General features: G+C 38.7%; 1 non-coding gene across 1 annotated transcript; it reads left to right on the top strand.

Moving 5' to 3' along the window:
* Positions 1-10,780: 10,780 nt before the first annotated feature.
* Positions 10,781-10,888, top strand: LOC112731371 (small nucleolar RNA R71). Its single transcript, XR_003167152.1, has one exon. It is a non-coding gene; the product is annotated as a small nucleolar RNA R71 (small nucleolar RNA).
* Positions 10,889-16,922: the final 6,034 nt, after the last annotated feature.

The following is a 16,922-nucleotide window of genomic DNA, read 5'->3' as shown; positions in this document are numbered from 1 at the left end:
TCCATATCACTTCCCAATACCATCATAAATCCCACCAACCCCCACCCACTTCAAAATCAAATTTCCCTCCCATTTACCCCACCCATGACTGAACCCTAACCTAGCCCACTCCTATAAATACCCCTCATTCTAGCCCTTCATACACACACCATTCATACACATAAAAGCCTCCTTAGCCGAATTGCTTTTTCCCTCCATCTCCATCTATTTTCTTCTTCTTCCACTCTATTCTTCTCTTTTATTTATTTTTGCTCGAGGACGAGCAAAGCTTTTAAGTTTGGTATGGGAAAAGTGTTGATTTTTGCTTTCCATTACCACTTATGGCACCCAAGGTTGGAGAACCCTCTAGAAAGAGGAAATGAAAGGCTGTAGCCGCCACCTCCGAATCTTGGGAGATGGAGAGATTCATCACTAAAGCCCACCAAGACCACTTCTATGAAGTAGTGGCAGAGAAGAAGGTGATCCCTGAGGTCCTTTTCAGGCTTAAGAAGAATAATTATCCGGAAATCTGAAGAGAGATCCAGAGAAGAGGTTGGGGAGTCCTAACCAATCCCATCCAAGAGGTTGGGATCCTAATGGTGCAAGAGTTCTACGCTAATGCATGGGTCACAAAAAACCATGACATTAGTGTGAACCCAAATCCCAAAAATTGGAGCATCATGGTCCGAGGGAGAATCTCGGACTTCAGTCCGAAAAGTGTGAGGTTAGCGTTCAACTTGCCTTTAATGCAAGGAGACCCACATCCTTACACTAGAAGAGTTAACCATGATCAAAGGCTAGAGCAAGTGCTCTCAGACATCTGTGTGGAAGGAGCACAATGGAAAAGGGATTCTCAAGGCAAGGTTAACTTTCCCTCATCTTATATGTCACCTATGCAATTCAGTTGGAATTATCATAGAAAGTGACATTCCTATTGAGGAGGACAAGCCCATCACTAAAAGTAGGATGGAACACACTAGAGAGCGGGCACATGAACCACAGCATGAGCATGTGGAGCCGCCTCAACATGAGATCCCTGAGATGCCTCAAGGGATGTATTTTCCTCCTCAAAGCTATTTGGATCAATGGCACACTTCTCTTGGAGAACTAAGCACTAACATGGATCAATTGAGGATGGAACATCAGGTTCATTCCACCACCCTCCATGAAATAAGAGAAGATCAAAGAGCCATGAAGGGAGAACAAAGAGTTATAAGGGAAGAACAACAGAGACAAGGGCGTGACATTGAAGATATCAAGCGCACCATTGGGTTCTCTAGAGGAAGTGGTAGCCACCATCACTGAGGTGGTCCCGTTTCATCACCTTGCTTATTTTAATTTTTCTGTTTTCCATTATGTTTTATTGTCTGTTCTCTTGTTCTTGTTGCAAGATCATCTATGTCTTAAAGTTATAAAATATTTCATATATCTCTCACCTTACTTAAAAGAAAATTTTATTTGAAAAGAGTTGAGAGATACATAAATTTTGAATTATATAATAAGAATAGTTCAATTATTTTGATCTGGTGGCATTGCTTTTGTTTTCTAAATGTATGAATGAACAGTGCATATTTGAAATTGGAATTAAGAATGTTGGCTCTTGAAAGAATGATGATAAAAGTGAAGTATTATTGGTGATCTGAAAAATCCAAAAATTGATTCTTGAAGCCAGAAAAAGCAGCAAAAAAAAGCAATAAAAGAATATATATATAATATATATATATATATATATATATATATATATGCTTGCGGAAAAAAATAGAGAAATAAAAAGCAGAAAAAGTCAATAACCCTTTAAACCAAAAGGCAAGGGTAAAAAGGATCCAAGACTTTGAGCATCAATGGTTAGGAGGGCCTAAAGGAAGTAAAATCCTGGCCTAAGCGGCTCAACCAAGCTGTCCCTAACTATATACTTGTGGTGTGAAGGTGTCAAGTAAAAAGTTTGAGACTGAGCAGTTAAAATCGTGATCCAATTCAAAAAGAGTGTGCTTAAGAACTCTGGATACCTCTATCTGGGGATTCTAGCAAAGCTGAATCATAATTCGAAAGGGTTCACCCAGTTAAGTGTCTGTGGCATTTGTGTATCCGGTGGTAATACTGGAAAACAAAGTACTTAGGGCCACGACCAAGACTCTAAAAGCTGTGTTCAAGAATAAAAAAGAACTAAACTAGAAGAGTTAATAATATCATCTGGATTCCAAGTTCCTAAAGATGCCAACACTTCTGAGTTTCAATGGATAGTGAGATGCCAAAACTATTCAGAAGCAAAAAGCTACTAAGTCCCGCTCATCTAATTGAAACTGAGCTTCATTGAGAACTCTGAGATTTATTGTATCTTACTCTTCTTCTTATCCTACTTTGTTGTTAGTCGCTTGGGGACAAGCAACAGTTTAAGTTTGGTGTTCTGATTAGCGGATATTTTATACGCTTTTTGGAATTGTTTTCATATAGTTTTTAGGTGTTTTATTTAAGTTTTATTATATTTTCATAGGTTTTAGTGTAAAAATCACATTTTTAGATTCTACTTTGAGTTTGTGTATTTTATGATGACTTCAGGTATTTTCTGGCTGAAATTAAGGAGTTTTGGCAAATTCTGATTCAGAGACAGAGAAAGGACTGCAGATGCTGTCAGATTCTGACCTCTATGAACTCAAAGGAGAATTTCTGGAGCTACAGAAGTCTAAATGGTGCGCTCTTAATGGATATGGAAAGCTAACATCCAGGGCTTTCCAAAAATATATAATAGTTTATACTTTGCTCTAGAAATGAAGGTCCAAAACTGGCGTTCAACGCCAGCACTTCACCCTCTTCCTAGCGTTGAACGCCTAAAAGGGAGCAGCTGGCGTCCAACGCCCAAAAAGGAGTCCAAATCTGGTGTTCAATGCCCAAAAGGGAGTACCAACTCATGGTTTCACTCAAACTCAGCCCAAACACTCACCAAGTGAGCTCAAAAAGTGGATTTTTGCACTACAAGACTAGTTTATCTTATTTTTGTAATTCATATTTATTAGGTTATTATATATAGGAGAAGATCACCCTTGTTTAGGATCATCTTCTCCCTTCCCCATTCGAATACATTACTTTTCTATAAGCTATGAGTGACTAACCTCCTAGGTTAAGGTTAGGAGCTCTGCTGACTTTTATGGATTAATAATATCATTGTTCTATTTCAATCTATGCTTGATTCCATTCTAAGAATCTTTTTTCTTCATCCTAAATGAATTGGGAGTGTAACTTGACCGTCATCCCTATTCTACATGGGTTCTTGCGAGTCCTTGATGGGATAGTACTGAACCACAAGCTTGATTATACATCTCTTAGACGGCTAATGTAACACCCTAATTACCCTAAGCCTTTCCTCGCGTCGTAAAGCAAAGGTTAATCAAAGGTTACGACAGTTCTAAGCTCATACATATAATATATAGAAAGAATTAATATAATCTAAAAGCCTGATGAAGGATATAGCTGAAAAACAAGATTTGAAAAGTGCAAAACGTACACACGAAGATACTAACTTAAAGCACAATATATAGATATAATATAACAAAAGATAAGAGTATAATAGTATAAGAATCTAGCCACGGCTCACGGAGTTTAAGCCGGCTAGTTATATACAGACCATACAGAAATCTGAAGTTAAAAATAGCTTATACAAGTTTTTCTCTCAAAATAAGCCTCTAGGCAAAGGTAAAATACAAAATTGAGAGATAAATACAAAATAATCAAAAGACATCCAAAATAGAATGAAGATCCTCCGCTCATGTCACCATCCAAAGCAACTCACCGATGTGGGTTGCGACCTGCATCTGAAAAACACAACAGAAATATGGTATGAGAACCGGAGGTTCTCAGTATGGTAACAGTGCCCAGTGATGTAAGATATAAGACCCCGGGATGCCAAAGGCAATCCTAGACTTCATATCCATCACAAGATTCAATCTTAAGGCATAACTAAAACAGTAAAGCATATACAAAACCTTAACATAACTTAAACCTTATCATATTAAAAGGGTAATCTAACTTAGAGGATTTTCTAGTCTAAGAGTCCTCCACTGTCCCACAGCCTTCACCAACCTATCCTCCATGCGATCCCATCGCCACCGCCTTCTGAACCTCCTCAATTCCAGTAGAAAGCACAAGTAATATCAATGCAAGAAAAACACAAGTAGAAGCATATAAGGCAAGTAATTCAAGTAAGCAAGTAGACATGTTATACAATTTAGGCATACAATTACAAGTCGGCAAAGCAAACAAGCAATTAGAAGATGCACATGATGAATGCCTGTCCTATTGGCTGTGATATCACATTGTCGGTTCAACTTCCAACCCGACATATCTCCATGGAGATGTCGCCCTTCGGAGTCATCATTGGGAACCCCTGAGATATGGTGCTCAGATCACCGTCCAGGATTTTGTGCCTACACACTCTATTGATCCGAAGGGATGCGAGCGGGATACTCTGGCCATAGATCTCACATCTCAACGTAAGCAGGATTAACCACCGTCCTTACACCGCCGCTGCTACCTCAACAGGTAGGATTAACCACCGTCCCTGCCGGACGCATAGCGTCTCAACAATCTCAGTATAAAATGATACATCAGTAGTTTTCAGAAAGCATTTTCAGTATATCATGGATCCATCATCTCATTTCGAGTCCTCGACTCATCTCAACTACTGTCAATTCAACATTTTCATTCCGAACTCATTAGTTCGTCACTTTCTCAATTCATACATCTTTCGCCCTTCTCAATCCACCATACCCATCTTCAGAACACCAGAAACCTAAGCCTCCGTGCTCTAACTTTTCAAAGAAAAACCGAATAATTTCTCCTAAGACCTTTCCCATGTTTCAATGCCCAAAAATAAGCCCAAGAGGCTTAAAATGGTGTCATAGAAGTATACAATCTTGTTGGAAAGGTGAAATAGTTGAAAACAAAGTTTAAGTTTGAAAAACAACGCGTGTGCATACGCACAGGGGTGTGCGTGCGCACGCCCAAGAGGATTTTTAAAATGTGTGCGTACGCATAGGGGTGTGCGTACGCACAAGTGTAAATTTTCACAATTCTGTTTGCTTGCACAAGGTGTGCTAGCGCCCCCAACAGGCTGCCTTTCCCAACGTGTGCATGCGCACAGGGTTGTGCGTGCGCACAGGTTGTAAATCTTTATTGGTTGTGTACGCACACAGGCTATGCTAGTGCTGCTGGTGCGCAGAAATTGTGATTACACTTTGATTATGTAAAATTCATCGCTCTTTCTTTCCCTGGTAATGGGGCCAAAAACATGATGCCAATACCATGGTTCACAACTTCGCACAACTAACCAGCAAGTGCACTGGGTCGTCCAAGTAATACCTTACGTGAGTAAGGGTCGAATCCCACGGAGATTGTTGGTATGAAGCAAGCTATGGTCACCTTGTAAATCTCAGTCAGGCGGATATAAAATAGTAATGGGGTTTTCGAAAATAATTAATAAAATAGGGATAGAAATACTTATGTAAATCATTGGTGAGAATTTCAGACAAGCGAATAGAGATGCTTTCGTTCCTCTGAACCTCTGCTTTCCTGCTATCTTCATCCAATCAGTCTTACTCCTTTCCATGGCTGGCTTTATGTAATGCATCACCATTGTCAATGGCTACTTTCGGTCTTCTCTCGGGAAAATGATCCAAATGCCCTGTCACGGCACGGCTAATCGTCTGGAGGCATCACCCTTGTCAATGGTTACATCCTATCCTCTCAGTAAATATGGTCAACGCACCCTGTCACGGCACGGCTATTCATCTGTCGGTTCTCGATCATGCTGGAATAGGATTTACTATCCTTTTGCGTCTGTCACTACGCCCAGCAATCGCGAGTTTGAAGCTCGTCACAGTCATTCAATCATTGAATCCTACTCGGAATACCACAGACAAGGTTTAGACTTTCCGGATTCTCTTGAATGCCGCCATCATTCTAGCTTACACCACGAAGATTCCGATTAAGAGATCTAAGAGATACTCATTCAGTCTAATGTAGAACGGAAGTGGTTGTCAGGCACGCGTTCATAAGGAATGATGATGATTGTCACGTTCATCACATTCAGGTTGAAGTGCGAATGAATATCTTAGAAGCGAAATAAGATGAATTGAATAGAAAACAGTAGTACTTTGCATTAATCTTTGAGGAACAGCAGAGCTCTACACCTTAATATATGGAGTGTAGAAACTCTACCGTTAAAATTACATAAGTGAAAGGTCCAGGCATGGCCGAGATGGCCAGCCCCTCTAAAACGTGATCACAGGATCAGAATACAATCCAGGATCCAGGATGTCTAATACAATAGTAAGAGGTCCTATTTATAATAAACTAGCTACTAGGGTTTACAGAAGTAAGTAATTGATGCATAAATCCACTTCCGGGGCCCACTTGGTGTGTGCTGGGCTGAGCTTTAACTTTCCACGTGCAGAGGCCATTTGTGGAGTTGAACGCCAGGTTTTGATCCATTTCTGGCGTTCAACTCTGGTTTTGGATCCCTTTCTGGCGCTGAACTCCAGAATTGGGCAGAGAGCTGGCGTTGAACGCCAGTTTACGTCATCTAAACGTGGGCAAAGTATGAACTATTATACATTTATGGAAAGCTCTGGATGTCTACTTTCCAACGCAATTGGAAGCGCGCCATTTCGAGTTCTGTAGCTCCAGAAAATCCACTTTGAGTGTAGGGAGGTCAGAATCCAACAGCATCAGTAGTCCTTCTTCAACCTCTGAATCTGATTATTGCTCAAGTCCCTCAATTTCAGTCAGAAAATACCTGAAATCACAGAAAAATACACAAACTCATAGTAAAGTCCAGAAATGTGAATTTAACATAAAAACTAATGAAAACATCCCTAAAAGTAACTAGATCCTACTAAAAGCATACTAAAAACAATGCCAAAAAGCGTATAAATTATCCGCTCATCACAACACCAAACTTAAATTGTTGCTTGTCCCCAAGCAACTGAAAATCAAATAGGATAAAAAGAAGAGAATATACTATAAATTCCAAAGTATCAATGAAACATAGCTCTAATCAGATGAGCGGAACTTATAGCTTTTTGCCTCTTGAATAGTTTTGGCATCTCACTCTATCCATTGAGGTTCAGAATGATTGGCTTCTATAGGAACTCAGAGTTCAGATAGTGTTATTGATTCTCCTAGTTCAGTATGATGATTCTTGAACACAGCTTCTTTTTTGAGTCTTGGCCGTGGCCCTAAGCACTTTGTTTTCCAGTATTACCACCGGATACATAAATGCCACAGACACATAATTGGGTGAACCTTTTCAGATTGTGACTCAACTTTGCTAAAGTCCCCAATTAGAGGTGTCCAGGGTTCTTAATCACACTCTTTTTTTTTTTTTTGCTTTGGACCTTGACTTTAACCGCTCAGTCCCAAGTTTTCACTTGACACCTACACGCCACAAGCACATGGTTAGGGACAGCTTGGTTTAGCCGCTTAGGCCAGGATTTATTCCTTTAGGCCCTCCTATCCACTGATGCTCAAAGCCTTAGGATCCTTTTTATTTGCCCTTGCCTTTTGGTTTTAAAGGTTATTGGCTTTTTGCTCTTGCCTCTTGGTTTTAAGAGCTTTTGGCTTTTTCTGCTTGCTTTTTCTTTCTATTTTATTTTTTTTTCTTTTTTTCGCCTATTTTTTTTTCTGCAAGCTTTGTTCTTTGCTGCTTTTTCTTGCTTCAAGAATCATTTTTATGATTTTTCAGATTATCAAATAACATGTCTCCTAGTCATCATTCTTTCAAGAGCCAACATATTTAACATTCCTAAACAACAACTTCAAAAGACATATGCACTGTTCAAGCATACATTCAGAAAACAAGAAGCATTGTCACCACATCAATATAATTAAACTAAGTTCAAGGATAAATTCGAAACTCATGTACTTCTTGTTCTTTTGAATTAAAACATTTTTCATTTAAGAGAGGTGATGGATTCATAGGACATTCATAACTTTGAGACAAAGTTACTAACTACTAATGATCATGTAATGAAGACACAAACACAGATAAGCACATAACATGGAAAACGAAAAACAGCAGAAATAAGAACAAGGAATGAATCCACCTTAGTGATGGTGGCGTTTCCTTCTTGAGGAACCAATTATGTCCTTGAGCTCTTCTATGTCTCTTCCTTGTCTTTGTTGCTCCTCCCTCATTGCTTTTTGATCTTCTCTAATTTCATGAAGGATGATGGAGTGCTCTTGATGTTCCACCCTTAGTTGCTTCCAATAATTGTGTGGAAGAAAATGTATCCCCTGAGGTATCTCAGGGATCTCTTGATTTGCAGTCAAATGTTCTACCACTGAGCTATAGACCCTTGATGGAAGCTTTTGTCTTCCCTTTCCTCTTTCTAGAGGTTTCTCTGGCCTTAGGTGCCATCAATGGTTATGAAAAAACAAAAAAGCTATGCTTTTACCACACCAAACTTAGAATGTTGCTCGCCCTCGAGCAAGAAAAGAAAGAGTTTGATGAAGAAGAAGGAGAAAATATGGAGAAGAGGGAGGAGGTGTGTTTCGGCCATATGTGTGGGATTGGGTGGGAGAGAGATGTTGAATTTTTGAAGGTAGTGGGTGTATGGATGTGAGTGGTAAATGGAAAACAGAAGGGATGATCAAGAATGGAAAGAGAGATGATGAGGTAGGTGGGGATCCTGTGGGATCCACAGATCCTAAGATGATCCTATGGAGTCCACAGATCCTGAGGTGTCAAGGCATTTACATCCCTGCACCAATTTAGGCATGTAAAATGCCCTTGCACACAACTCTGGGCGTTCAGCGCCAGGTTGGTGCCCATTTTGGGCGTTCAACGCCCATTTGTTGCCATTTCTGGCATTGAACGCCAGAACCATGCTCTGTTCTGGCGTTGAACGCCAGACAGATGCTCCTCCAGGGTGTGATTTTTCTTCTGCTGTTTTTGATTCCGTTTTTAAATTTTTTTTTTTTGTTTATTTTGTGACTCCACATGATCATGAACCTATAAAGACATATAACTAAGAAAAATATAGTTAGATAAATAAAAATTGGGTTGCCTCCCAACAAGCGCTTCTTTAATGTCAATAGCTTGACAGTGGGCTCTCATGGAGCCTCACAGATGTTCAGAGCATTGTTGAAACTCCCCAACACCAAACTTAGAGTTTGGATATGGGAGTTCAACACCAAACTTAGAGTTTGGTTGTGGCCTCCCAACACCAAACTTAGAGTTTGACTGTGGGGGCTTTGTTTGACTCTGCTTTGAGAGAAGCTTCTTCTGCTTCCTCCCCATGGATGCAGAGAGAGATCCTTGAGTTGTAAACACAAGGTTGTCCTCATTCAATTGAAGGATCAATTCTCCTCTGTCCACATCAATCACAGCTCTTGCTGTGGCTAGGAAAGGTCTTCCTAGGACGATGGATTCATCCTCTTCCTTTCCAGTATCCAGGACTATGAAATCAGCAGGGATGTAAAGGCCTTCAACCTTTACTAACACGACCTCTACTTGTCCATAAGCCTGTTTTCTCAAATTGTCTGCCATCTCTAATGAGATTTTAGCAGCTTGCACCCCATAGATTCCCAGTTTCTCTATTACAGAGAGGGGCATGAGGTTTATTCCTGAACCAAGGTCACACAGAGCCTTAAAGATCATGGTGCCTATGGTACAAGGTATTATGAACTTTCCAGGATCCTGTCTCTTCTGAGGCAATGTCAGTTGATCCAGATCACTTAGTTCATTGGTGAACAAGGGAGGTTCATCTTTCCAAGTATCAATGCCAAATAATTTGGCATTTAGCTTCATGATTGCACCAAGGAACTTGGCAGCTTGCTCTTCAGTAACATCCTCATTCTCTTCAGAAGAGGAATACTCATCAAAGCTCATGAATGGCATAAGGAGGTTCAATGGAATCTCTATGGTCTCTAGATGAGCCTCAGAGTCCTTTGGTTCCTCAGAGGGAAGCTCCTTATTGACCACTGGACGTCCCAGGAGGTCTTCCTCCTTGGGATTCATGTCCTCTCCTTCCCTTACAGGTTCGGCCATGGTGCTTATGTCAATGGCCTTGCACTCTCCTTTTGGATTCTCTTCTGTATTGCTTGGGAGAGTACTAGGAGGGATTTCAGTGATCCTTTTACTCAGCTGGCCCACTTGTGCTTCCAAATTTCTAATGGAAGACCTTGTTTCATTCATGAAACTCACAGTGGCCTTAGATAGATCAGAGACTAAGTTTGCTAAGCTAGATGAATTTTGCTCAGAATTCTCTGTCTGTTGCTGAGTGGATGATGGAAAAGGCTTGCTATTGCTAAACCTGTTTCTTCCACCATTATTAAAGCCTTGTTGAGGCCTTTGATCCTTCCATGAGAGATTTGGATGATTTCTCCATGATGGATTATAGGTGTTTCCATATGGTTCACCCATGTAATTTACCTTTGCTATTGCAGGGTTCTCAGGATCATAAGCTTCTTCTTCATACGAAGCCTCTTGAGTACTGTTGGATGCAGCTTGCATTCCATTCAGACTCTGAGAAATCATATTGACTTGCTGAGTCAATATTTTGTTCTGAGCCAATATGGCATTCAGAGTATCAACTTCAAGAACTCCCTTCTTCATAGGCGTCCCATTACTCACAGGATTCCTCTCAGAAGTGTACATGAACTGGTTATTAGCAACCATGTCAATGAGTTCTTGAGCTTCTGCAGGCGTTTTCTTTAGGTGAATGGATCCACCTGCAGAAGTATCCAATGACATCTTTGATAACTCAGATAAACCATCATAGAATATATCCAGGATGGTCCATTCTAAAAGCATGTCAGAAGGACACTTTTTGGTCAACTGTTTGTATCTTTCCCAAGCTTCATAGAGGGATTCACCTTCTTTCTGTCTGAATGTTTGAACATCCACTCTAAGCTTGCTCAGCTTTTGAGGAGGAAAGAACTTGGCTAAGAAAGCCGTGACCAGCTTATCCCAAGAGTTCAGGCTGTCTTTGGGTTGAGAGTCCAACCACACTCTAGCTCTGTCTCTTACAGCAAAAGGGAAAAGCATGAGCCTGTAGACTTCAGGATCTACTCCATTAGTCTTAACAGTATCACATATCTGCAAGAATTCAGTTAAGAACTAAAAATGATCTTCAGATGGAAGTCTATGAAACTTGCAGTTCTACTGCATCAGAGAAACTAATTGAGGTTTCAGCTCAAAGTTGTTTGCTCCAATGGCAGGAATGGAGATGCTTCTTCCATGTAAATTGGAATTTGGTGCAGTAAAGTCACCAAGCATTCTCCTTGCATTGTTGTTGGGTTCGGCTGCCATCTCCTTTACTTGTTCGAAATTTTTAATCAAGTTGTCTCTGGATTGTTGTAATTTGGCTTCTCTTAGTTTCCTCTTCAGAGTCCTTTCAGGTTCTGGATCAGCTTCAACAAGAATGCCTTTTTCTCTGTCCCTGCTCATAAGAAAGAGAAGAGAAAAAGAAAAGAAGAGGAATCATCTATGTCATAGTAAAGAGGTTCCTTATTGTTAGTAGAAGAAAAGAAGAAGAAAATCTGAACTCAGAGAGAGAGAGGGTTCGGATTTTTGGTGTTGTGATGAGAAGATGTTAGTAGATGAATAAATAAATAGAAGGGGATGAGGGAGAAGGATTTTCGAAAATAATTTTTGAAAAAGAGTTAGTGATTTTCGAAAATAGTTTTGAAAAAGGTTAGTAGTTTTTCGAAAATCCAAATAAAAATAAAAAAATTATTAGTTAATTAAAAAGAATTTTTTGAAAAAAGGGGGGGGGATATTTTCGAAAATTAGAGAGAGAGTTAGTTAGGTGGTTTTGAAAAAGATAAGAAACAAACAAAAAGTTAGTTAGTTAGTTGAAACAAATTTTGAAAATCAATTTTGAAAAGATAAGAAGATAGGAAGTTAGAAAAGATATTTTGAAATCAAATTTTTGAAAAAGATAAGATAAGAAGATATTTTTTGAAAAGATATGATTGAAATTAGTTTTTGAAAAAGATTTGATTTTTAAAATCTCAATTAATGACTTGATTCACAAGAAATCACAAGATATGATTCTAGAACTTAAAGTTTGAATCTTTCTTAACAAGCAAGTAACAAACTTGAAATTTTTGAATCAAAACATTAATTGTTATTGTTATTTTCGAAAATTTGATATAAAAATAAGAAAACGATTTTTGAAAAATATTTTTGGAATTTTCGAAAATAACTAAGAAATTTGAAAAAGATTTGATTTTTGAAAAAGATTTTGAAAAAGATGAGAATTTTAAATTGAAAATTTGATTTGACTCATAAAAACAACTAGATTTTTAAAAATTTTTGAAAAAGTCAAATCTAATTTTCGAAATTTTAAGAGAGAAAAAGGGAAAGATATTTTTTTTATTTTTGAATTTTTATGATGAGAGAGAAAAATTAAAACATCATTTTCATGTTTTTCTCTTTTATTTTTGAATCAAAACAAGGGATGCATCCAAGAACACTATGAATGTCAAGATGAACACCAAGAACACTATGAAGATCATGATGAACATCAAGAACACATTTTTGAAAAAAAAAATTTTAATGCAAAGAAAACATGCAAGACACCAAACTTAGAATTCTTTAATGCTTAGACACTAAGAATTCAAGAATGCATATGAAAAACAAGAAAAGACACAAATCATGCAAATGCAAAGATCAAACAAGAAGACTTACCAAGAACAACTTGAAGATCATGAAGAACACTATGAATGCATGAAAATTTTCGAAAAATACAAAATGCACATGCAATTGACACCAAACTTATAACATGACTCAAGACTTAAACAATAACACAAAAATATTTTTTTTGATTTTTATGATTTTCTAATTTTTTTTTTGTATTTTTTTTTTCGAAAAGTATTTGAAAAACAAAAATAAGGACTTCAAAATCTTTAATATGAATTCCAGGAATCTTGTGCTCTTTAGTCTAAAGCTCCAATCAAAGGGTCAGACATGGCTTAATAGCTAGTCAAGCTTTAGAATGGATTTACATCCATTGAGGTGATTAGTTGAAGACCAATCCCAAAGGAGTTTGGGTATGGCTTTTCAGCCAGATAAGATTCAACATGTTACCATGAAACTCTAGAATTCATTCTTGAAAGTTTTGAAGCCATAGAATAATTTATTTTTGAAAACATTTTTATTTTAAAATTTTTCGAAAACAAAGGAGAATTTTTTTTTTTGAAAGATTTTTTTGAAAAAAATTTTGAAAACAAAATAAGAAGAAAATTACCTAATCTGAGCAACAAGATGAACCGTCAGTTGTCCAAACTCAAACAATCTCCGGCAACGGCGCCAAAAACTTGGTGCGCAGAAATTGTGATTACACTTTGATTATGTAAAATTCATCGCTCTTTCTTTCCCTGGTAATGGGGCCAAAAACATGATGCCAATACCATGGTTCACAACTTCGCACAACTAACCAGCAAGTGCACTGGGTCGTCCAAGTAATACCTTACGTGAGTAAGGGTCGAATCCCACGGAGATTGTTGGTATGAAGCAAGCTATGGTCACCTTGTAAATCTCAGTCAGGCGGATATAAAATAGTAATGGGGTTTTCGAAAATAATTAATAAAATAGGGATAGAAATACTTATGTAAATCATTGGTGAGAATTTCAGACAAGCGAATAGAGATGCTTTCGTTCCTCTGAACCTCTACTTTCCTGCTATCTTCATCCAATCAGTCTTACTCCTTTCCATGGCTGGCTTTATGTAATGCATCACCATTGTCAATGGCTACTTTCGGTCTTCTCTCAGGAAAATGATCCAAATGCCCTGTCACGGCACGGCTAATCGTCTGGAGGCATCACCCTTGTCAATGGTTACATCCTATCCTCTCAGTGAATATGGTCAATGCACCCTGTCACGGCACGGCTATTCATCTGTCGGTTCTCGATCATGCTGGAATAGGATTTACTATCCTTTTGCGTCTGTCACTACGCCCAGCAATCGCGAGTTTGAAGCTCGTCACAGTCATTCAATCATTGAATCCTACTCGGAATACCACAAACAAGGTTTAGACTTTCCGGATTCTCTTGAATGCCGCCATCATTCTAGCTTACACCACGAAGATTCCGATTAAGAGATCTAAGAGATACTCATTCAGTCTAATGTAGAACGGAAGTGGTTGTCAGGCACGCGTTCATAGGGAATGATGATGATTGTCACGTTCATCACATTCAGGTTGAAGTGCGAATGAATATCTTAGAAGCGAAATAAGATGAATTGAATAGAAAACAGTAGTACTTTGCATTAATCTTTGAGGAACAGCAGAGCTCTACACCTTAATATATGGAGTGTAGAAACTCTACCGTTAAAATTACATAAGTGAAAGGTCCAGGCATGGCCGAGATGGCCAGCCCCTCTAAAACGTGATCACAGGATCAGAATACAATCCAGGATCCAGGATGTCTAATACAATAGTCAGAGGTCCTATTTATAATAAACTAGCTACTAGGGTTTACAGAAGTAAGTAATTGATGCATAAATCCACTTCTGGGGCCCACTTGGTGTGTGCTTGGGCTGAGCTTTAACTTTCCACGTGCAGAGGCCATTTGTGGAGTTGAACGCCAGGTTTTGATCCATTTCTGGCGTTCAACTCTGGTTTTGGATCCCTTTCTGGCGCTGAACTCCAGAATTGGGCAGAGAGCTGGCGTTGAACGCCAGTTTACGTCATCTAAACTTGGGCAAAGTATGGACTATTATACATTGCTGGAAAGCTCTGGATGTCTACTTTCCAAGCGCGCCATTTTGAGTTCTGTAGCTCCAGAAAATCCACTTTGAGTGCAGGGAGGTCAGAATCCAATAGCATCAGCAGTCCTTCTTCAACCTCTGAATCTGATTATTGCTCAAGTCCCTCAATTTCAGCCAGAAAATACCTGAAATCATAGAAAGACACACAAACTCATAGTAAAGTCCAGAAATGTGAATTTAACATAAAAACTAATGAAAACATCCCTAAAAGTAACTAGATCCTACTAAAAGCATACTAAAAACAATGCCAAAAAGCGTATAAATTATCCGCTCATCAGCTGCCAACAGCAAGCTTTCTCCCGTGTGTGCGTACACACAAGGCTGTGCATGCGCACAGGTTCGAAAAATCATAGGGGTATGCGTGCGCACATACTAGAAATCACAAAATTCTATAACTTTGTAGAATTTCAGATTTTTTGATACCAAACTTTGAATGATCATAACTTCCTCTACAAAAATCCAAATTTTACAAACTTGATATCAATTTGAAGAGTTTTCAATGGAATTTAGCTCTAAACAAATTGCAACAACTTTTGAAAACTGAGGCACAAGTTATGACCCGTCAAAGTTCACTAAAAACCAATTTTTACCAAATTGCGCAAATTTCTCAATTCCTTGCAACACACAACCAAAACCAACTCAAACCATTCCAAACTCAATTTTCCATCATAACTCACCCTTTGTATCATATTCTACCATTCATACCAACTTTTTCTCAAACACATTACCATATCATCAATCTCAACATCACACATATCATACTAAACCAATTCTCAATCCACACAATCATTCATCACCATCATATCATTATCAATCATCATGACTGAAATCATTCAATCTCAACCCTTCTCTTCAATATGATTTTATCAACATTAACATCACATCTCATCAAAATAGTCAAAACTCATCAATTCATCATGCATCATAACTCAACAAATCAACCAACCAATTTAATTCACACTTATCCTATGGGTCACTAGCCTAAGTGTCCAGAAATATTATATATTACATAGAGAAAACCAAAACTATACCTTGGCCGATTTATAATATACCAAAAACCAAAAATTGAGTACAAGCTAAGCTTCCAACCACAAGCAAGCCACCAATATAATTCCACAAGCACCAACAAGCTCCAATAATTGCCAATAATCACAACCTCAAGCTATAATACACATAAATCATAACTAATCAACCTAGAGCTCAATTTAATCATAATCTCATGAGGGTTCAAGAGAAACTCACCTTACCCAACAGTATTGGAAACTAGACCCAATGGTAATCAAAAGCTAGAGTGTACCTAAACACCCCAAAATCACAAAATCTCACTTAATTCAAAATCCAAAAACTCGAAATTCTTAGGGCAGGAAACTTGACAGAGAATCTCAAGAAATTACCACAAGGCTTAGCTAAAAGTGACGGGCTCGGCGAGAGCTTCGCGTAGCCGCTGACGGCACGCAAATCGGAGCACCGTAGCTCGAGATATCGCGGATTGAAGTCGTAGGTGAATAGTGTTTTAATGGAATCCTCACTCTCTTCTTCAACCTCACTTCAGCTGTGTTTTGTTGTTTATGTGGCTGAAGGGGGGTTCACTTAAGTGCTTATATATGTTGGGCTTGGGCCCGGTCCAATCCATTAGCATTTTTAGCCCGTTTGGCACAACTTTGGGCCAAACCTTTAAAATTAACGCCCGGTTCTCTATTTCTAATATTTTTCTAAGGTTTTTGACTGTTTTCACTTTTTCTCGCGCAGTACCGGGTGACTTGAACCGGTTTGACCGGTTCAACTGCTGGTTCGCGGTTTTTCTCGGTTTTTCGCAGAAAATCCATTTTCTAACTCAGAAAAACCTACTGAGTCCAAAAATCATATTTACATCCTCAAATTCTCATTCTAATTTTCCGGATCTTATTTTGGGCAATTTAATTATCTAATTAGGTGGTTAATTAGTCGCGGTTCTTACATTCTCCCCACCAAATAAGAAATTTTGCCCTCAAAATTTAGTGATTACCTGAGAATGGCTCGAGATAATCCTTCTGCGTCTTGAACTCTAATTCCTAAGTATGCTCTTCAACTCCTGCTCGTTTCCAAGCAACTTTTACCAATGAAACTTCCTTTCCTCGCAGCTTCTTCACACTAGTGTCGTCGATACGCACTGGTGTTACTTGAAACGTCAGGTTC

The sequence above is a fragment of the Arachis hypogaea genome, chromosome 12 (assembly GCF_003086295.3).
Source record: "Arachis hypogaea cultivar Tifrunner chromosome 12, arahy.Tifrunner.gnm2.J5K5, whole genome shotgun sequence".
Lineage (NCBI taxonomy): Eukaryota > Viridiplantae > Streptophyta > Magnoliopsida > Fabales > Fabaceae > Arachis > Arachis hypogaea.
This window is presented reverse-complemented; position numbering and strand designations above follow the sequence as displayed.